Source organism: Cyanistes caeruleus, chromosome 4, assembly GCF_971803275.1.
Source record: "Cyanistes caeruleus chromosome 4, bCyaCae1.hap1.1, whole genome shotgun sequence".
NCBI lineage: Eukaryota > Metazoa > Chordata > Aves > Passeriformes > Paridae > Cyanistes > Cyanistes caeruleus.
The window spans coordinates 20,657,392-20,673,822 of NC_141704.1; the positions used below are offsets into that span (position 1 = coordinate 20,657,392).

At 33.9% G+C, this 16,431-nt stretch overlaps 1 long non-coding RNA gene across 1 annotated transcript; it reads left to right on the forward strand.

The window, feature by feature from the left end:
• Window positions 1–966: 966 nt before the first annotated feature.
• Window positions 967–6,539, forward strand: LOC147653468 (uncharacterized). The gene is made up of 2 exons (XR_015286207.1): window positions 967–1,240; window positions 1,549–6,539. It is a non-coding gene; the product is annotated as an uncharacterized LOC147653468 (long non-coding RNA).
• The last annotated feature ends 9,892 nt before the right edge of the window (window positions 6,540–16,431 follow it).

The window sequence follows — 16,431 nt, forward strand, 5'->3', positions numbered from 1 at the left end:
ATACTATAAAAATAGTAAATTTTAAAAAGTTAACAACTTCAACTTCATATATATATGTGTATATATATAAATATATGTATTGGTAGTGAAGGAATGAAAAATCAATCATTATTATTATTATTATTATTATTATTATTATTAAAGTATGCTTGACCTGAGAATATTTTTCTGCATGGGCATAATCCTAAATACTGAACTCAAGCAAAAACCCCCACTTCAGCAAAAGAACAGAAATTATTAGAGTATATTTTTTATGTCCTTGTGTTACAGAAGCTCTAATTCAGTCCACTAGTCTTCTATAAATCATGCTTCTTGAAGAAATAAACTTCAAGATGTAATATAGATGATTTAGCAGCAAAAATATATGAATAGGCTAGTCAAAGCAATGTCACACAGCTCTACTTCTGTTATGGGAAATATAACCAAAGTGGAGAATTCTACTTTGCACATGACTTTTCTGAGTTCTGTTGATTTGTTATAATTGCAAGCTTTTTTTTTTTTCCTTTCTACAGATGGCTATAAAAGTTGTGAGAAACAGAAAAAAAATTTTTCTCAGAAAATACTTTTTTTTCCCCCTAAGAAAGTCCACTGAAAAATTATTGGATTTTAATAATGAAAATTAAAATGTTTGTTAGCCCTACACTGTGAAGAATTTCCAGATGATGGTGACACCACCTCTGAGATGACCCATGTTCTGGCTCTAAATAAGCACAAACACCACTTATCCATATCCTCTGTATCTTAATACCAAGATCTCCCAGTGGACACTTGCACAGAGATTTCAAGACTGAAAATAATAGAGTAAATAAATGCACTAATCCATGTGACACATCATGTTGTCTTTTCTGCAGCAATCAATGACATTTGAGAATGTTCTTCAGGTGCAAGTGGTCAGGGAAATTTAATTTCCCTCACTTTCTCTAACAGCTTGCCAGCATTTAAAATGACTGTTTATAAGGTATCACTGGCTGTCTTTTTCCACATCTTGTAAGCTGCTTTTTGTGGCTAAGCTGGTGTGACACTAAGTAACTCAAACTTCAACCAAAGAAAAAGAAGCCATTACCTAAGAACAAATAAATAAATAAGTACATAAATAAATTAATAAAATGGAAACTCTAAAAAATAAACAAGAGAAAAGAAAGAAATTAGACAAAAAAGAAACAAAACCCCAATCCAAAACCAAGAGCAAAACGATTTACTGTAAATACATATATATCAGTTTCATTTTCACTTATTGCAGGTATAAGAGATGTTTTAATAAGCAATAAATCAAAGACAGAACACTTATAAGTCAGAAGCAATTTTTTGAGTAAAAACTCTTAATATTAGTGACATTTAGGAGATAATTAACAAACTGTCAATTAGGAAAATGAGTAGTCTTTCACAAACTTATTATTAAAACATTTGCTTTGGTATAATAGTTCTAAAAACTAAAAAAATGATACAGTAATAATATTTTAACAGCATAATATAATAATATAAAAATATAATAATATTTAAACAGGCTGTTTAAAGTTTTTGTTCTAATAAATTGTCTTTTTACTGCAGTTCCAAGGAAAGGAGTTCTAAGCTGGTGTTAAATGGATACTTGCAGGTGGTAACTTAATGGCATCAAGAAAGAGAGTTCTTTGCCTCTCAGGAAGTGTGATCAAGTGTTCATATAGAGAAGTAGTTGTCTTTTTGCTTGTTCATGCACAATTCTTCCATAATCTTGAGATAACCATGAACAAATGATTGTTTCCATGCTCTCCAGACTTTATTTTCACAAACCTCTTGGCTGTCTGGCCAGGGAGAGCACAAAGAGAGCTTGTGTGCTGAGCTGGGGCTGCCCCTGGAGACCAACTCTCCTGGCTGAGCTCCCTGGAGCTGGAGGTCATCTCTGCTGCCCTCAAACACCTCTTCCAGGAGCTGGAATTCCCAACAGCATGCAGAGGCTTGCTGGCACCCAGAGCAGGGCTGAGGCTACCACATGGCCACTGCAGAAGATGCCAGCAATTGGGAGCAGGAGAGGACTGGAGTGCCACTGGCTGAATTTCATGCCTGAGGCAATAAACTCGTTGGTCTGAGCTTTACACTTGTAAGATTTCACCTGTATGTGATTAAACTGGTGGCAAGCTAAGGGTCTATCTCCAGGTGAATAGGTGGGGAAAATTTTTAGTGAAATGATGTTGAAAACAGAGACAAGAGATTTTGGAAAATCCCTAGTCTCCTAGTTCAGGATGCCTGGGATGAGGCAGCTGAAAAGTAAGGGTCCTTGGGAACTCAAGGATGGAGGTTTTTGTGATTCCTAAGGAAATCACAAGGAAAGGGTGTGAACAAGCCAAAACCCAAAAAGCAAAAAGAGAGCTAGTAAACCACAGATGGGAAAGTGAACTTCAAAACTCATTTGTCTTGTTAGCAGGTCTCGTGGAAATATCACATTTCTCTGCAAGTTTGATCTCAACAAATTCTGGCAGAATAAGGTTGCAGTGAAAGAGGTTCTAGTGGTTTTTCTAGTAAGCAAGACAAAGAATTGAAGAATGGAGTTTGGGGAGTTGGACAATGACCTATACTCACTGTGCCATGAAGCTCCATGGTATTCTAGGCAAAAGAGTTACTTGAATTTTTCTGGGTCCCTACAGTCTATGTGCTGCTTATGAGTGCCTTAAAAAACTGGATATTTCTGGCAGAAAATCTGACAAAAGTTCTTCAATAATTTTAAGTTACATATTGTATTTAAAGAAAAGTAAGGTGCAAAAGTTCATGCATAAATTGTTTAAATAAGGACAGAACATTACACTGTTCATTCTAGCATCAATCTCAGTTTACCTACTGGAGAGATAATGGAAAAGTAGTGTTATAAAAGTGGATGTATTGATGCCTTTAAAAACTTCAGTGTACTAGCAAGTGATGAGTGCCATAAAAAGTACATAAAGAAATTCTTGTTCTTCCTTCTAATCGTGGTTTGGATACTGGGCAACAGAAAAATACCTAGTCTTAAAAACAGTATTAATAAAATGTAGATTTCTATGATGTTAAGTGAATGAGAGGCTAGGTGGGAAAATATGTAGGAAAAAATGTGACCATATAAGAGAAGACTACATCAAAGTGTAAGAACACTAAAATTATGCTATTTTTACTGCCATATAAATTGCATTTCATAACTTTTGAAAACATTTGGGGGTTGAACTAGATCTGTAAAGGTCCATTCCAACCTATACAGTCTATGATTCTATGACTGCGATAGCATTGCAATGATGATTATGTTGTTTCAGGTTCAAGCTTTCATGTCTTGACAGACATTTCCATTTTTTTTTGAGAACCTATTAACAGGCATGCTCATCATAACTGAAAGGATGGTTTAGCTGTTGGTAATACCTACCTATACAGATCCACAGGTCCCCTCTAATAATTTCTCATTTGATATTTTCAGTATTCGCATCTTCACGGATTCATACTAGCTGTTTTGTTTATAGAGTTCTTTATGAAGTACAACAAAACATTTCAAAAAATCTGTTTTGGGGCTAAACTGGATGTTAGTGTAAAAACAGATTTCATACACGAAATTGTCAAAGCAGCAGGGGATTTGAAAGTGCATGAAATATGGAAAACCAGCATAGCAACAAATAGGGGATACCAGGCACAGCAACCTCTCAAATTCAACCCTAATTTGAGCTTAGATTACTAAATCTTGGGCCACCTACTATGCAGAGCACTGAAACATCTTTAGAGAATAAATATGTTTTTGAACAGAGCATAATAATGATAGTACTCACTTTTTTACATATCACAAAAGAAATGGGATATTTGGGTTTTTCAAATGAATAATGAACTGCATTCCAGAACGGCAATTACAGTATGTTATTTCTAGATAAAATAAAAGAGAACAGTACAGGTCCTGTATATGACACTGTATGAAAAAGGACTATAAGAGAACAAAAAGAAGTTATGGATTCTGGGAACTGTTCAAGCATACACTGGCAACCTGACTTAAATTCCCAGGCCTTGCAATATTTAATATCTTTAACATTTTTGAAAATTCATATATTCAAAGATCACAAAATAGTATCTTTATCCCAAAACTATAGCATCAATACTAAAGGATCAACCTTCCTCAGTGAAAGTATTAGACAAGATCACTGTCTTAGGAAATCTAGTTTTGAATTATTTCTGTACCTATTTTTTTCACTTGCTTCCTCAGAGGGAGCACTAAACCAAAGGCTGTTGTCCAACATGTCCAGATCTTTCATCCAACTTGCTTAAATCAGCCACATCCCTTGTGCCTTGTACTGATCTTTTGGCCCTGGCTTTTGCTAGGAAACGATTGAAAAGGCTGATGTATTGTCCATTACCAACCCAAGGAATTATGGTGTATTTAGATTAGAGAAAGCTTTTTCAAGGGGGTTGCTGTTCAGACAAGGATTTTCAAAAGTCACAAACAGGTGAGTTCTAGATAGCTCTCAGTTTAAAGAGGAAATATCTTAGTTTTAAGTGCCTCAACAGTTATGCAACAATTCAAATGTGCAAATAAGCATGATATTTTTTTATAAATATTTTTATGGCTGCAGTCAAAGAAATTTTAGTCAAAAATTTCTGTTCCCAGAACAGATTACAAAGGTTTGGTGGTTATGCTGATATATCTCTATCTATCTATATCTATGTCTAAATCTATATAGTTTCTATCTCTAGCTACTGTAGAATCTGTTGCTCTCTGTTTCTATTGGTATCCCTATCTGTTGATATTTATGTGTAGGTGGGGAATTCATTCATTGATAATGGTTTTGGATATTCTCCCAAAGTTGAATGAGTAGATATTCAAGGCTAAACAAGTCACCCTACAAATTCTTTACATTTGGAAGTGTGGGAAAAGTACCTCTTAAAAAGAGTTTAATTCGTTTGATCCTAAAAAAAAAATCTAAATTGGACTAGATAACTTTTATTTGACTTTTCCCAATGTTATTACTCATCCAAGGCCTTTAAAGAGCTTCTAAGAACAAGTGACACACACACAGAGGCAAACACATATGTACATATCACTTAACTGGTGTTGATTATGGCCTCTGAATTATTTTTCTTTTAGGAGTAAAAAACACTGTTATATGTATGTATATAATTATATACAGTCATAAATATATATATATATACAGATTGATATAAGGTCTATATATGCAACTGAACTTGTTTTTTGCTTGGTTTTGTTTCATTTGTGTTATAGTGTATGGTATATGCACAAAATACATAAAATAGTTGTCAAAACAATGAAAATAGTCTGAGGTACCTCAGCAGCAATGAATTCCAAATGTGACTTTTAAGGGTAAAGTACACAGTAATAGCATTCATTTGGTCTATAGATTGCCAAAATCTTACAGCTACACTATTTCTTCAAACAAGAGCATGCTGTGCTCATTATGTATTGGAGAGCATATCAAGTTCCTATAGCTATCTACATATTGCTTCTCCCCAGATTCACACTGTGTAGCATCAGTGACTCACCTTATTTTAACTAATATAAATTAGGTTAGAATCCAGACAATAGTTGAAGTGTAGTTGTACCTTTCTTGGATAAGTAAATATCTATTTATAGAAATAAAGTAAATTTTTTGTGATAGAGGAAGTTTCATCTATTGGATAAAATGATTTCTAGATTGTTAACATGAAAAAAGCTGGTGACCACAGCTTCCTCAAGATAGGGTATAAAATTGTTTTTATTTGCTTAGTGTTAACTCTGTATTGTGGGTACGTGTCAGAATCACAGAGTTCCACATAACTTTGAAAGCACCTTGTCCTCGAAGTAAAACAGAATAATATTGGCTTCAATTTTCTTCTATTTTATTTCTGCTTTTCCCATCCAGCAAGCTAGTCAAACAGACTCTGCTGCTTGAGTAAAACAGATGACAGAGGAACACATCACACTCAATGTCCTTGGGCATATTTTGTTGACTTTAAATAGTATCTAGCACTTCATGACAGAAAATCATTTCCATTTCAGAACTTTAAAAGCAGAAATAACAGAGGGATAGGTAGGCCTATAGCGGTTCACTAAATACACAGTTAGAAATGCTTAAAAATATGTCCTTGTCAGGAGTCTTTCATGCATCTTTAATAAGATGAGAGCCTGAATTACAGTTAATAGTAAAATATAACTTCTTTAATTTTAATGGCAAAAAAACCCTCCTGTGTTCCCTCTCCTACTGAACTATACAATAGCATGGTAACTAGGACTGCTCACATTTTATTGGTCTGAGAGAATATGTACAAGAATCTGCCACAGCATATTGTTCTAAAACTAACAATTTATTTGTGAATGTGAGTGGGCACTCTTGTTACATTGAAGAATTGTGTATGTTTGTCTGTTGAGGAAAAAGAAGGATGGAATTTCCATTCTTTTTTTTTTTTTTATCTTTTCAATAAAGTTCTTACAATGTGAGTTATTTTATTCTATCAAAGTTTGGAAGTATAGCCTTTCCCATGTGATGTATGAAATATGCTGTAAATTGTTACAGACTGCTATGCTTGTAGCTGGTTTATGACAATTAAACAATTTCCAGCCATTATAAAAATACTTTTTCTTCTTGTTGTCCATTTTCAAATAGAGACACCTTAACTCACCTAAATTTAGAAAGTGTCTGCATCCAAGAAAGTCACTTCTGGCACCTTCAAAGTTACTGAAGAGAACAGGCTCTTTGAAAGTGTCATCTGATAGATGAGTACGTTCAGATGACATCGCATTAATTTAATCCTGAAGTGTTTTCCTGTTCCTATTGACTATAAAGGAACTTCAGATGTCAGTTTCAGACAGAGCAGCCTCTATTTTAGGCTTTGCATTGGTCAGATTAATCCTGTTAAAAATGTCCACTTTCCATCTACAGGGTCAGTCGAAAGGAACCCATACAAATGGAAGAAAGAAGAAAAGACACTTGCTGATAAGGGAGCTCATGGCACCTACCTGGCATTCCCTGCTCTGCCTGCTCATGGAAACTCTGTGCAAAGCATATGCAGCTTTAGAGTGCCTGTCCTATCACCAGCCAACACATTCACCAATATTCATATGACTTGATATCAATGTTCTGTATCCTCACAGAACAGTTTAAAGCTTTGCCCTTTTTGACTAATGAGCAATGAATTCTCAATGTGCTTTTTCTAGATAAAGCTTAACTTATTAAAGATTAGAAACAGTGTCACATGTGTGTGTATGAATGAAAAATCAAATACCAATCAAAAGTCATTAATTCTCTAAGATACTATTTCCAAAGAAATGCTAAGAAATATTGATTTTTTTGAGAACAATCAATAAATTTTGAGAAAAGTAAGATAATATAATCAAATAAGCAATGAATTATGAAGTATTTTCTGAGCTACAAAATATCTTTAAAGTCAAATTTTTCAGGCATTTGAACATGTAAATTAGGTATGTTTATGAAGTAAAATGCTTGACATGACACTTTTACTGCTGCATATTCTTAAAGACCAAATTAACCATTAGCTGACATATTCTTTTGACTGGATATAGTTTATCTATTTGATATGCAGCTAGACTGGAAAAAAAAACCCATGAAAATATCTAATACTAAATTTTCTATGGCAAATCTCTATTACAATGTATCAGGTCTTTAATAACCCATAGCAATAAACATTAAGAGATATTTGGATATTTATAGGTGACCATTGGAGAACAGCTTAAGAAGTTATTTCTCAGTGAAATGTCATTTCTCTAACTACCTACCTAATCTACTGCAGTGTAAAGTAATATGGATAAAACATAAAATTAAATTATTCTGAGTGCAAAATAAACCATTTTTATTTCCACTTTGAATATGTTAAGAATGAGCTGACATTCTGTTACTTGTCATGGAATGAATAGAGATTTAAAAGAAAAGGAATTTATATGAACCAGGTATAAAGCAGATTGATCTTTTAATACTTGGATGGCTTTAGAAAATTTTCAATGCTTCAGAAAATGTGAAAAACAGTGCTACCTCAATGAAGTTACCCCTCCTGCTAAGAACAGCACACAGGGAAGCATTTAGCCTATTGTGGATAACACACAAAAAAAAGTCTATCTTAAATGACAGGAGAGTTTCTCTATGTGGAGCATGACATTACTTTTCTTGTGTTTTAAGCCTCTCATGTAATAATCTGTACATAGTTACACTGGTGGAACTCTTCAACCTTGGCACATCAGCCTCAATCTCTCAATTGTAAATTGGTTCATTCTAGTGTTAAAGAGACTGGCTGTCAATAAAGTCAGTCAAATCTTTATTTCAAATGAAATATAAATATTCAAGTGTATGAGAAGAAAATCTAGTAAGAATGAAAAGCCAAAAACAGTGAAAGAGCATATTGTAGCTTGTTTTATCAACATCCACACTTTAAACCTTCAGAATTCCTCTAACAATACATTCACAGAAGCTTTGCAAAATGACTCTTTCTGTCAGTAGTGGAACCAGCAATACTTTGATTACTGCAGGTTTTATTTCTTTTTACTGGGGTTCTGTGTGGATCCTCAAAAGACTGCTGTAGCTTTTTCTGTGTTGCAGTGTTGCCTGTGGGCATTAGTGTGTCTCTTCTCAGCATTTAGTCACTAGTTCTCGTAAAATTTGCTGTTATCTAGTCTTCTTCCTTTGTTTCTGTGACTTATATTCCTCTGAAAAAAAAAGACTCAAACTAGTCAAAGGTTCAAAAGGATATGGGTTTTTTTTTTGGAACTTTTTCTTTTTGTTTTGTTTTTGGTTATTTCTGAGGGTTTTTTTGGGGGGGGCAGTTTGTTTCCTTTGTTTTTTTTTTCAACAAAAATGTATATTATGGTGCTATTAAAAACAGTTTATTTAACAAGGGGGAGGGGGAAGGACAGACACACAACCCCCTTAAAAACAAAGAAAAAATATTATTACTGATGTTTTAAAAGCAACACTACTTTACTTAAAGGCTTGGTGTGCTGATAGCATAAATGTGTATTTAGAGATCATTTCTAGAATCTGCAGAGACTTCAGTAAAATGTTGTAAATTTCAGAGATAAACACATAATTTCTTTTCTAAAAACCTTTGACAATATCTTGAGGTTCATTATAATAAATCTGATTTTATTTCTGGATGACCCTCTACCAAAGGTACAAAGATATTAACACTATTGGAGGTCTTGGGACCCCTTCCTATCTAACTTATTCATCTTAAGATCATTCCTGAAGCAGTCCTCAACTGAATTTATTTTATAAACAATACAAAAACATTTTAAATTTGTAATCGGAGTTCTGTAGAAAATCACTCAGAACTGGACTCTCCAGAGATATGACCTAGATATAGGTTATAACATATGGTAGAATGGGATGAGTTGCTGAAGCTGTGTCTACTGAAGCTGAAAAAACAGGTGAAGAAGTGATGTCTATCTATCTGTCTGAGCCTACTCTTTCCTTCCCAAATAACCACGAAGGAGACAAGGGAATATTCGTACAACAAACGGTTGTATAATCACCTTCCACCTGGATCGCTAACGCTGGGGACTTCCTTGAGTGAGGAGGCAGCAAATCCCATAAGATTAATGTAACATGCATCAGTTGGCAGATTCTTTGGTGCTGTACAGCTGATCTGCATCAGATCCCCAGCTAAAGCTGAGCTCACTCAGTTAGTGAGTCCAGGCCCCATGTAAATGTAAACATGAAGTGATGTGATAAAAAAACATGTACAGAGAAGTGGTTTGGGTGGTCTGTAGACTGCATCAAGACCCCATTTGATAGCAGGAATAACTATGACTCTCTTAAGACAGGACTGTGGTTGTAACTGGGCTTAGCTGCAGAGGTCACATCCCCCTGTAGTCACACCAAATACCCCTGGGGTAACTGAGTAGATCTCTTTTCCAGTGATATGTAGTTATAACTAATCTCTCCATTTTTCTTGGACTCACTGGCCTGCAGTGGCACTAAATAAGATAAAAAAATGTATTTTGTTCTTTCCCATTGGAGAATGGACCTGTGAGGTGTGTGGGAAAAGCTTTAAAACAAAAATTAGTGTGGGACAACATAAGAAATTAGTGCAACTTTTGTAAATAAGTAACTCTTAGTTTTGATAAGAATTTTATCTCCTAAAATTATTTTCCAACATTGAGTATAGAAAAAATGTTGGTCATTCACAAAAAGAGCCCAATATAAGGATACCATAAATGGCTGAATTTCAGTAGAACTGATTACACCACATGGGACGTGTGAGAGAGTTCTGTATTATAATGAACATTAATAGCAAAAGGCTGGTTTTCACATACAATTCTTAAAACAGCACCATGCTCTTCTCTAAAGAAAAGTTGTCATAGTTTAGGAAGTAATTTTTCTCATTGAAAAGCACATTACAGCCTATATGGTCCAGAAAAGAAATAATATTACTTTCACAACATCATTAATGAATCAGTAAAAAAAATGACTTGATGATGATGAAAACTGAAAAGAAATTAAGACATTGCTAAAAATTTGCCTCAGCAGACACTCTGTGTTTTCTACTTATTCCAACTATCTACCAGTTCTTCTTTTGATAAACAGTTTGTTTAAAGGAACTGAATTAATATTAAAACTAAAATTAAAATCAAAATCAAAATCAAGGAAAGTTTCTCTTCTTGTGTTGGTTTTGGGTTAATGAGTATATTTCCTTCGCAGTGGCTTTGCATGGGGTTATGTTTTGGATTTAAACACCCTGAACACAGGGTTGATAATATAGAGATATTTTTGTTATTGCTGAGCAGGGCTTACACAAAGCCAAGGTCGTGTCTGCTTTTTGTGCAGCCACAAAAAGCTTTTTTGTGCAGTGGCACAAAAGTTGGGTGTGCAAGGGAAGCTGGGAGGAAACACAACTGTGACAGGTTATCCCAGCTGACCAAAGGGCTATCCCAGACAATATGCTCCATACAGAAAGTGGGGGAAAAGGAGGAAGGGGAGGGTATTTGGAGTGATGGCATTTTCATTTCCAAGTCACTGTCATGCATGATCTACATCTGAACCCAAAATTCCAAAATTTTCTAGATTTTACTCTTCTAATTATCTGCCCAGTCCCACTGGTGTGGGAGTGAATTAACTGCTGCATGGGGCTCGGCTGTGGGATGAGATTAAACCATGACACATCTTTACTTGATGCTTAGGCCACATCTTGCAGTAATAGAGAACAGTCTCTGCTGTTATTAAATGGGTGTAAGGGTTTCACATACCTGGGAAATAAAGAATATTGATATTTTACATCACGTTATTAATAGAGTTGATGTGTGGAAACTGTTTTAAAAATATTCATACCATCACATACTGTGTTTTTATTTAATCTTACAGGCACCGTTGGCTCAATTTTCTGTTCATGGTTCTGTGCCATAATAAACTTAAAGTAGATTGTAATTGGATACTGCTAATGAAGATGTTGAATATGCATTGTGCACTTACATGTGTTTGTTTTCTGTTATTATAGAATGTGAACTAAAATGATTCCTTCCCAAAAATCTTGCCTAACTATAGATCCTCCATCTAAAATGTTAGAAGGTTTCATATCCAGAAGGTCCTGTGGGACAGATATATCAGAAAACACATATGTCTGACTAACTGTAATTTAACAATCTTTAAAAGAATTTAAATGAAGTTTATTCACAACAGTCAAGTTGCTGGCTCTAAAAAGAACATTATATTCATTAAAAAGTTTAACAAATGGTGGTTTAGAGAGTGTGCTGGTAGATTCTTCCTCACCTCAATACAGGACCAGATATGTACTCAAGTTAACTGATGTCAGATTCATTTGTACAGGGGTGTTTTACAAGCATTCCAATGACTCTGCCTAAATTTCCATTTACAATCTTTCTCTTGTGTTGAAGTGGAAATTGAGACATCCAGAGACAAATTTATTCATAGCTATTTTCTTCTAGCAATCTAAAATCCAGACAATACATTCTCAGTAACAAGTAGCCCAGTTTCTAGTGAAGAATCTGGGCTTGATTAGCTTTCAAAAATATCTCTCAGTTAGGGAAACTTTATGTTACAGAGGAGTCTCAAAGCTCAGTGGCATAAACCTGTCTTCCACAGGTTCATAAGACACATGAATGAGCAATAAAAAATGGACAGAATAATTGTAAGTTTAATAAATTACTTGAATTCAGCTAGAAAAACAAAACAATCTAACTGCGTGTAAAATCCATTTTTTAAAAATGTGACCTCTAATTATTAGTAAGACCAGCAAATCAAATCAGTTGAAAGTTGTAGCTTGTGCAATTAAAACTGGAAGAATCATGAAGTTTCCTCAAATTTAGGATGTAGGTGCATATTAAAAGCGTGCTTGGTCTTTGCACTCAAAAAAGGAGGAAGATACTGAATATAAGAGAAAAATATGAGTTGACTAACAAACTCAGGTGAAGCAAAAATAATATTACTTAGCTCAGCTTAGTAAAGAAATTTGGATTTTTCTGTCTGAGAACAACAGATATAGTCAGAAGCTTTCTGACTTCTGTAGTTTGGATAGTCTCACAATGAATTAATAATATTCAAAGGCTTAACAAATGCAAAATGAAATATGTAATATTGGTATATCAATCATAACATATTCTAACATAAATTACTGTGGTTTTCTGGGGTTTTTTAGATAGATGAGACCTGCAGTACATTTTGTATTTGGACCAGAGGAAAGCATCTATTTCATTTCTTAATGGAAAAAAAGTAGTGAAGATTGGATTATACTTTAATTAAAAAGCAAAGGAAAAACAACCTGAAAAGGAGATGACAAGGGATTTTGAAGGATCAGTTCAGTGGTTTTTCACAAGAAACAATTTTTAGGACAGATTTATTTAGTACTGTTACCTAAAACAGAAAGGACATGATTTGCCTCAGAGAATTTGTGATTAAATAAAGTTGTAAAATGTTGTCTACAAAAAAATAATTAACATATACAGGAGGAACTAACCATAGGGATGACAGAAAATTTAAGATGCAATGCAATTGGTAATCATGCAGGATTATATGTTTCAGGTTTAATAAGATAAACTTCTATGACATCAGCCTAGGAACTTATCTATAGAAAAACAGATGAAAGGACTTTAGTGCTGCATGTTGATTACAGAATCATTTCCAGCTGCAAACTTGATCTGGCTGTGAAAAAGACAAAAAAACCTCAGTAAAGCAAAACAGAGATTTCCAGTGGAGGCAGCAAGATATTGATCCCACTGTACATTTATGCCATCTTAGTCTTGCAGAATGCACATAAAACTCTTGTTACTCATGCTCATGAAAAAAAGAGCTCAGAATGGAGCAAACGTGGGAAGGGCAAGGAGGACACTCAGAAGCTTGACAGACGGCTAAGGACTTTTTAAATTTGCTAAGGATGCTAAGAAGTTACCTGATCACTGTTATCAAAGTTAATATCAAAAAGGAAATATCAAAGTTGTTAATATCAAAGAAGTATTTTTAGATAGAAGTGTAGCTAATATGAAAAACTAAATGTAGTGGCTAACTGTTACCTATTACATGTTATACAAGGCTGGGAAATGCTAAGTAATGTACACCTTAACAGATTATTGAGGGAAAAAATAACCCAAAAGCAAACATGCAATTCATCTGCCCTAACGTGGATTTGGAGAAAAGTATTTACTTCTAGTTAGATCTATTTAGTGCTTAGCTACTACTAAGTTTTAATAGTTTTAGAACCATTTATAGTTCAAAAGATAATATCAAAACAGTGGCTAATAAGTTAAGGCTGAAACTCTTGATCTGGAATCTTGGGCTGTGTAAATACAGTTGGAAGCTCCAAATCTGCAGTCATATCTATGTAAAAAGAAAGAAAAATTTCACTTGTCACATTCAGATTCTCATCATTGAACTGTGACATTTTTAATCATTTTTCCATCATTTTGCCAAAACTTTGCTCTGTTATTCTAGCCACATTACCACAGTGAGAGAAACAAGAGTGACATTTCTGGTGTCCAGTTTAGTTTGGGCTTCTGTAATTCAAAGTCCCTAAATATTAATTACTAAAAATGGCAGACCTTGTAGAAAAGCACAACAGCTCTGAAAGTTCTTAATGACCAGTCAGATGTTCAGGAACAGCTTGTTGGGACTGAGAGGAGGTAGAAAACTTATGAGACAGAACTCAGTATGGTAATGAAAAAGAGAGTGAGATGAAGTGACAAGAATAGCAGGGCACAATTTCACCCACATTTTTCCCAGGTGATTTTTTAATTTAATTTAATTTAATTTTAATAATGAAAAAATTACTTTCTTACTGGTAAATGTAGTTTTTCATGCAGACTTTTCTCCCACCTCCCTTTTACATGCTGTTACATTAATCCTTATCATCGCTCATTAGACTGAGGCTAATTTTACTGCTTTATTGCTTCATCACTTTATATATTAATAGTCCCTTCAGTTACCCCTCTGTCCTTTCTGAAGTCCTCCTCTGCACTTCCCATATGGAGAAAATTAACACTTCAAACAGAAAAGCAAAACTTTAGCATAGATTTGCACAAATCTGTTGAATTCATTTCAACATTGGAAATAAGTTTAGAAAACACATCCAACCCTCTTCTTCCAAATAGCAGTAATAGAAATATGGATCCAATTGTTAGCCACTCTTTAAAATAATTTTAATATGTAATTGCAAATCTTTATCTCAAGCTGTAGCACACTCCCAGCTTAGTAAGAAAATTCAGACCCTTGGACATAATTCATATTTGTGTAATATGATTTTATAGTCATCATTAAAAAAAATCATTGTGCTAAAGATAATAAAAATATTCAGTTAAAATTAAATAACATATTTCCTACAGCTGGATGGACATCCTCAGCTAATCCCAAGCTGAGTTCTGAATGTTCGGCTGGAGATTTTCATGTGGTGGACAGAAGGTAACACAAAAATCTCATTGAACACTTTTCTCAGAGGAGTTTGAAGAACTCTTAGAGGTGTGAAAATATGCTGTTTAGACAGACCTTTTACAATATTTTGATCTGGCTACACATTCTGGTGTTCTTCTAAGAAAGATAATAAAGTCAGTTAATCTTTTCTCAGCACTGAATAATGTAGTTTGGTACTTTCCCACTTAGAGAGAAAAATTGAAATTTAAGACTATGGGCATTCTGTGACATTACTGATAAACCTTAAAAAATATACCTGCCAGCATATGTGACATGCTTAATTTGTTCTTACAAGGGAAAAACACCACATGGAAATTAATCAAATAACAGTCAGGAATACTCATTCTTGAAATAATTTTTAAACTACTAGTGAAGCAAAAGAATTTCTGTTCCTGTGAAATCTTGTTAGGGCTTTATATTTGTTTGCTTGCTTATTTTCCAGAAAAAAAAAAAAAAATAGGAAGGAAGAGTAAATTTTTCAACCAACCTAATTTCCCACCAGGGAAGTCAATAAAGCTAAAGCTAATATTAAAGATAGCTAGAGGAAAGAGAAAGTCATATATATAGATGAAACACAATTCATAGATAAAACAAATACAAATAATCCAGGTTGTGGTAAAAGGTGATCTGACTTTTTTAATTAGATTTTTAAACTTCCTTATCTAAGCCTTTATGTGGTCTACTTTTACATTTGTTTGCAGAGCTCTCTATTTTCTGGTTTTCTTCCTGTATTTTTTGCCTTGGCTGCACTATTTTTAAGTCCCTTTAAATCCAGTTTAAAACAAATACAAAAACATGTAAGACTGAAACAAGTTCAGGATAGTTTGAGGCTGGAAATAACTCATTCCTTGTTTATCTTCTCTGTTGTATTTACTGTTAGTTATTTGAAATGAGCAATGTTTTGTTTTGTCCAGCACCACAACTTATTAAAGCTTTTCTATAATTGTATTTCTCACTGTGAGAAAGGGTTAATTGATTAGATTTTATCTGACTACCTATATTTAAATAGCATGATCATATTTTGACCCATCGCCCTGTCTTTTTCAGAAGAAAATGAAAATTTGTTGTTACATTCTACTATCCAGTAAAAGCTATCTAGATATTTTAAATGGATACATACATATGCTTTTTTTTTTAGCTTGATGCTGTTTGATGTTGCATGCAAATATATGGTACAGATGATTATAGAACTCACCTTAGAAAAAAATATCCTCAGTTTATCTATGTTGCCATAGTTACAGCATAAGAATCTTCATGAAGGCTGAAGTAGAATACATGCTACACAATTGAAAGGATCATTCAGCCAGATAAATATGCAATAATACTATAAAACATGATTTTCAAAATTTTTTAAAAATTCTGAAAACTTAATCTGAATCTATTACATAAGTCAGGGGCCTGGAGGTGGGTAGGGTGGAATTAGTAGCTGAATTACATTTAACTAAAACAAACTGAGAAGTTAAAATAGCAAATCAAGTTCATATGCATACATCTCATATAGGTATTGCACCAAAAAATTTTCTTACAACTATACAGTCATTTATCAATCATTTACATATGCAAATCATTATCTGCACAGATTCACAATTGTTACAATGAAGTT